A 5,470-nucleotide genomic window follows, 5' to 3' on the forward strand; every position below is an offset into this window, starting at 1 on the left:
TCCACCCTTTCAAGGTGGGGTTGCTTGCTGGAGCCCTTTAAGAGGGAACCATTTTGGAAAAAGCTTCAGAGCTGGCACAGGCAGAGATGTTTGGAGATGCATATGGAAAATGTCCCCCGGGGAAGCCACTTTGAAATGAGAAGCCAGGAGAGAAAGCTGGCAGATGTCACATGTGCCATCCCAGCTGACAGAGAAACCCTGGATGCCATCAGCTGTTTCTTGAGTCAAGTCATCTTTTTCTGGATGCCTTAGTTTGGACCTTTTTATGGCCTTAAAACTATAAATTTGTAACTGAAAAAATTCCTTTTATAAAAGTCAACCCATTTCTGGTATATTGCATTTCCAGCAGCATTAGGAAACCAATACAGATGGGAAGTATCTACTCTTTATCTAGAAATTCAAAATTTTCTCCAATATTCTACTTTCAGAAAGTTGGCATTGTCTGCCTTCACCTACTTACCAGACTTTTCCATCTGTGCATCCTACCATCACTTCAAACATGATTGAATCTAAATAAAAAATGGTCAGATGCTGCCAATTATATATGTTCAATCTTCATAACTAGCATTTCACAACAACATTATCACAGCAGTTTTCCAGCTTCCTTAACTTCCAGCTCACCTCCTTACAATTCATATCGCCATATATTTCTCATCTCTCCCTTCATTTATTATTTTCTTGCTCAAAACCCTTTAGTGGTTCTCTACACTACAGCCCCAGCTACAGCTAAGCCCTGCCCTGACCATCCACCATTGTACATCACTCTCCACCTAATGTCCTGTGAGCCAGCCCACAGTAGTCACCGCAACTTTGGTTCATGTTACATCCCTTATCTGCAATTTGCTCCTCTTCACTTACCCAAATCCTATTGAAATTTTAAAGCAATGTTTCTCGACTTTTTTTTTTTTTTTGCCATAACTCCCTTTAATGAATTTGCCACAAAACCCTACTCAAGCCCTTTTGCCCTCATCCTCTTTCACTAAAGAAGCAAAAAAAGTTAAGTGCTTGTTTTCTAAGTCCCTAATTAAGGCTACAGTTACCTGTTTGCTGTGACTTATATTTTTGGCTGTAGAAAATATTCCAAATTGATACTCATTACATGCTTACATTATATATTTTCAAGTTAACCTACCCTTACCGCCAATAAAGTCATTCTACTCTTTATGTTGGCAAAGAGTAACATTATTTGATGGTTCAAACATGTATCTAATAATGAGTGATAGTTTTGCTAAGTCAGATAGGATATGTAAACATACACATTCTCCATCAATTGTGGCATTTTGCAACAGCTATTCACTTTCAAGGTCACAGAGTCTAAGGTTGGCAACAGTTAAAACATTTAACCTGCATTACTTCAAGGGAGAGTTTGAATTCTTCAGTAACAATATGTGTAAGTTATTCTATAAGCATTTAGTTCTCTTTTACTGATAGCTAGAAAGCAGAATTTTAAATTCTAGAATGTTAATAATATTAACCTTTTGCTGTCCCTCTAAGAAGAGATGGGCAACCCTTCAGAACGGGGTACAGACAATGGGGTGCAAGCTCTCCTCTGCCTTCATCTGAATAGGGGACTGTCCCCTGCTGGGGTGGACAGACTCTAAGCTGAGAAGAACACAATGATTCCCACCTTGTGGTCTTTACACCCCTGTGCAATCCTCTCCCCTTGAGGGTGAGCTGGACTTTACTGACCCATCCCATAGACACAGAGTATGGTAGAAGTGACGGGCTGTCACTTCCAAGACTAGGTTATAATATAAAATAATGTGATTTCTGCCCTGGCTGCTCACTCTACTTGTCTGGCTCTCTATCTTTTTCATATCATCAGCTGTCAACTCATGAGGACACCCAGGATGAGAAATGGAGACCTGCTAGCAACCACACGAAAGCTCAGAAGCGCTCTTCTAAGGCTTGCAAGAGCCATGTGAGTGAACTTGGAAATGGATTCTCCGACTTGAGCCTTGCGATAACTGCAGCCTGGCCAACAACCTGAATGCAGCCTCATGAGAGACCCTGTCCAGATTCCTGACTCACAGAAACCATGAGATTATATGTCTGTTATTTTTAAGCTGCCAAATTTTTAGGCAATTTGTTACACAGCAACAGAACGTGAATACATATGCTCAGAAATATTTCATGTTTACAGGATTCCTTCAGTGAATAAGCTCTACTTTTCAAATGGGAGGGAAAAGCCCTCTGGACCAGTAAAGTAATAGTGTCATTTATAATTTGGTGGGAAGCAGGATGTCATCTTGGAACCTAAGCAGAAGTCAGAGGGAGAGCTGCATTCCTGTCCTCTAGGCACCCCCAGACATATCATCCCTAGGTTAATGAGTTTATTAAAAAGGCAATATATGTATATGGTGACAAATATATTTCTCCACACTTTGAAGAAGGACATGGTAGAAAGCAGCATCCTCCTTCACCCAGCCTCCAAGACAGAGTTACACACACACACACACACACACACACACACACACACACAGAGCATCTCTCCTTACTGGAACTATTCTTAGTTTCCATGACAGCATTCTCTTGTTTTCCACTTTACGAAATAATTCTCTCATTCTCTGCCACTAACTCTTCCCCTAACATTTATGTATTAAATCTGAATGTTACCCCTATAATTTTAGTCCTGTCTCTCTCTACCCTTTCCCCAGACATATCCAATTGTATACTGAGCTGCTCTGTCTCTTTGTCTCCTGAATTCATAATGTGCAAAATTACACTGATCATCTTCATCAGTCCACGCGTATACCTCAAATGGCCTTTCCCTGTGCTGCCAACCCAGGGGCATGGCCCTGCTCGCTCCTGGCTCGTAATTCTGAGGTCATCTTTGACTCATTCCCATTCCTTCCCAGGACTGGAATCTAGGCTGTCCGACTCTGGAACAACTGCTGTAAATTTCAAGTAACCTCAAAGAGTTCTTGCAAGTTAATGAAATAAAGCACAGAAAAGGACCTGTGCACACAATCATGCATTCCCAATAGTTCTAGCTCACCCCCTTTCCCGGCTCCCCTGCGCTCTGCGTTACCTCTTCCATGTGACATTCTACCAGATCCTTAAGAACCAGAGCAGTGGCTCTCGTTATATATAACTCTTGAATTGAGACTTTAATGAGAAATTACTTAAAGATCAATCTACTATACCAAAATCTTCAGAGAAAAAAATAAACAATTGCTTTATAAGTGCTGAACGGGAAAGTGGAAGTACCTGTTCTCTCTAAATAGGCACTGGACTTCTAATTTTGGTCTTGACAAATAAGTCTTTAACTTATGATCAAGATCATCAACTTGGTTGAAATGTGAAGGGCATTATCTGATTCTATTCCCATATACTCAAAGCCAATTGTTTAAATATGGTCAATGGCAATTCTTTTCTCCCCTCAAATTTCTCAAAGTCTTTAGTCTTTAGAATTCATCTGAATAAGGTTTGTAGGGATTTTTAAAAAGTAGATTGTATTAAAAAGTACATTGTATAATGGTATAGCTTTCACAATGTGACTGTGTGATTGTGAAAACCTTGTGTCTGATGCTCCTTTTATCTACCTTATCGACAGATGAGTAAAACTATGGATTAAAAATAAATAAATAATAGGGGGAATAAATGTTAAAATAAATTTAGTAGATTGAAATGCTAGTGATCACTGAAAGGGAGTGGTAAGGGGTATAGAAAAAAATAGGGGAGACAAAGGCTAAAATATACTGAGTAGATGGAAATACTAGTAGTCAATGAGAGGGAGGGGTAAAGGGTATGGTATGTATGAATTTTTTTTTCTTTTTATTTCTTTTTCTGAATGGATGCAAATGTTCTAAGAATTGATCATGATGATGACTATACAACTATGTGATATTGTGAGTTATTGATTATATACCAAGAATATAATGATCATATGGTAAGAATGTTTATGTTTGAATGTTGCTATGTTTAAAAAATTTTTTTTAATTTAAAAAAAAATTAGATCTTCAGCTTTCTCCAGTAATCAACATACTTTTAAACAGTCACTGAGCACAAGAAAGTCATACATTCCTTTCTCCTACATCGCAGTGCTGGTATACAACACTCACATCCGTGTGAGTAAGTGGGCCACGTGTGTTCAGTCCCTGGAAGTTTTTAATTATGCTTGTAACTCAGTGTCAGTTCATTCTTAGAATATTGATATGGCTCAAAAAGAAATGCAGGCACATCTCCATTATTATTCCTGAGATAACAGGGAAAAGGTCTGCATATGAAACTGGTTCTAGTGTCATAGAAGTCAATCTAGTTACTGTGTTTCTTGACCCTACTGCTCTCTTTTTTCCAGTGGAAAATCATGCTGGCAGGCAGCCAAGCCATAGAACCTCCGCCCTGAGAAGTGACTCATCTAATTAGACATCAGCATCTAAACCTCTTCAGGATTTTTTTCCAGACTTCTCTTTTGACACTCCTTCTTCTTATCCAAAAAATTGGAGACTACACATTTTGTGCGGTTGGAGGGGGAAAAGCTGTCACCATTCTTGAATCAATAATTCCTTTTGTGATCATCATCTTTTAAAAAGGTACAACACAGCAAAGAGCTGGTTCCTTGTCACTTTGAGAACATCTTTGTTCACTGAATATTTGGGGGATACTAGCACAATTTCTAAATGTTTTAATATGGATCATTTCAAAATACAAATAAAGTACACCTGTGCATCCATTCATCCAGCTTCAACAATTACAATATTATTGTATTGTAATACTCATGGACACTATTTCATCTATAATTTCACTCCCACCCCCAGATTATTTTGATACAAATCCTAGACATATGATTCCATCTTTAAATATTTCAGTGATACTAGCATAAAACTTTAATTTTATTTCTGTTTAAGTTTTTAAAAAATTGTTCAACTAGAGGGGTGTGAGGGTAGCTCAGTGGCAGAATTCTCGCCTGCCATGAGGGGGAGCAGGGTTTGATTCCCGGCCCATACACTTCCAGAAACACACAAACAAACAAAAGCAAACAAACAAACATAATATTCAACAAATGGTGCTGCAATAAGGGATACTCACATGGAAAAGAATGAAATGTGGCCCCACCATGCAGCATACAAAAACTAAATAAATAAAAATAAAAAATTATTCAACTACAGAGAAGAAAGAAAACAAAACTGACTTCTGCTGAGCACTTACCATGCCAGATACTATCTCGAGGATTTCTCATGAATTACTACTTTTAGTGATAACCCCTGCTAGATGAACATTATCATTTCCAGTTTTCGAGAAGGAAATTGAGACTAAGAGATTAATTTCCCACTGACACCTAGCTATTGAGTAGCAAGTTTGGGATTCCAACCTAGGTCTGTCTGATTCAAACACCTATTTTTTTTCTCCAAATCTGCCCTTCCAGGCAGGGAACTGTGAAACACAGTTTCACAGCCTGTGAAAACACAGAAAGTGCCTTATATGATCTATTTGAAGGCTATGTTTCCAGACCCCAATGTAATTCTCT

At 38.5% G+C, this 5,470-nt stretch overlaps 1 long non-coding RNA gene across 2 annotated transcripts; it reads left to right on the forward strand.

Moving 5' to 3' along the window:
• The first annotated feature begins 1,468 nt into the window (after nucleotides 1-1,468).
• On the forward strand, nucleotides 1,469-4,676 carry LOC143654775 (uncharacterized). Of its 2 annotated transcripts, none has more exons than XR_013161934.1 (3): nucleotides 1,469-1,669; nucleotides 1,826-1,921; nucleotides 4,301-4,676. It is a non-coding gene; the product is annotated as an uncharacterized LOC143654775 (long non-coding RNA). The 2 variants fall into 2 exon arrangements; XR_013161935.1 differs by having other exon boundaries at nucleotides 1,470-1,521.
• Nucleotides 4,677-5,470: the final 794 nt, after the last annotated feature.

Source organism: Tamandua tetradactyla, chromosome 14 (assembly GCF_023851605.1).
Source record: "Tamandua tetradactyla isolate mTamTet1 chromosome 14, mTamTet1.pri, whole genome shotgun sequence".
Lineage (NCBI taxonomy): Eukaryota > Metazoa > Chordata > Mammalia > Pilosa > Myrmecophagidae > Tamandua > Tamandua tetradactyla.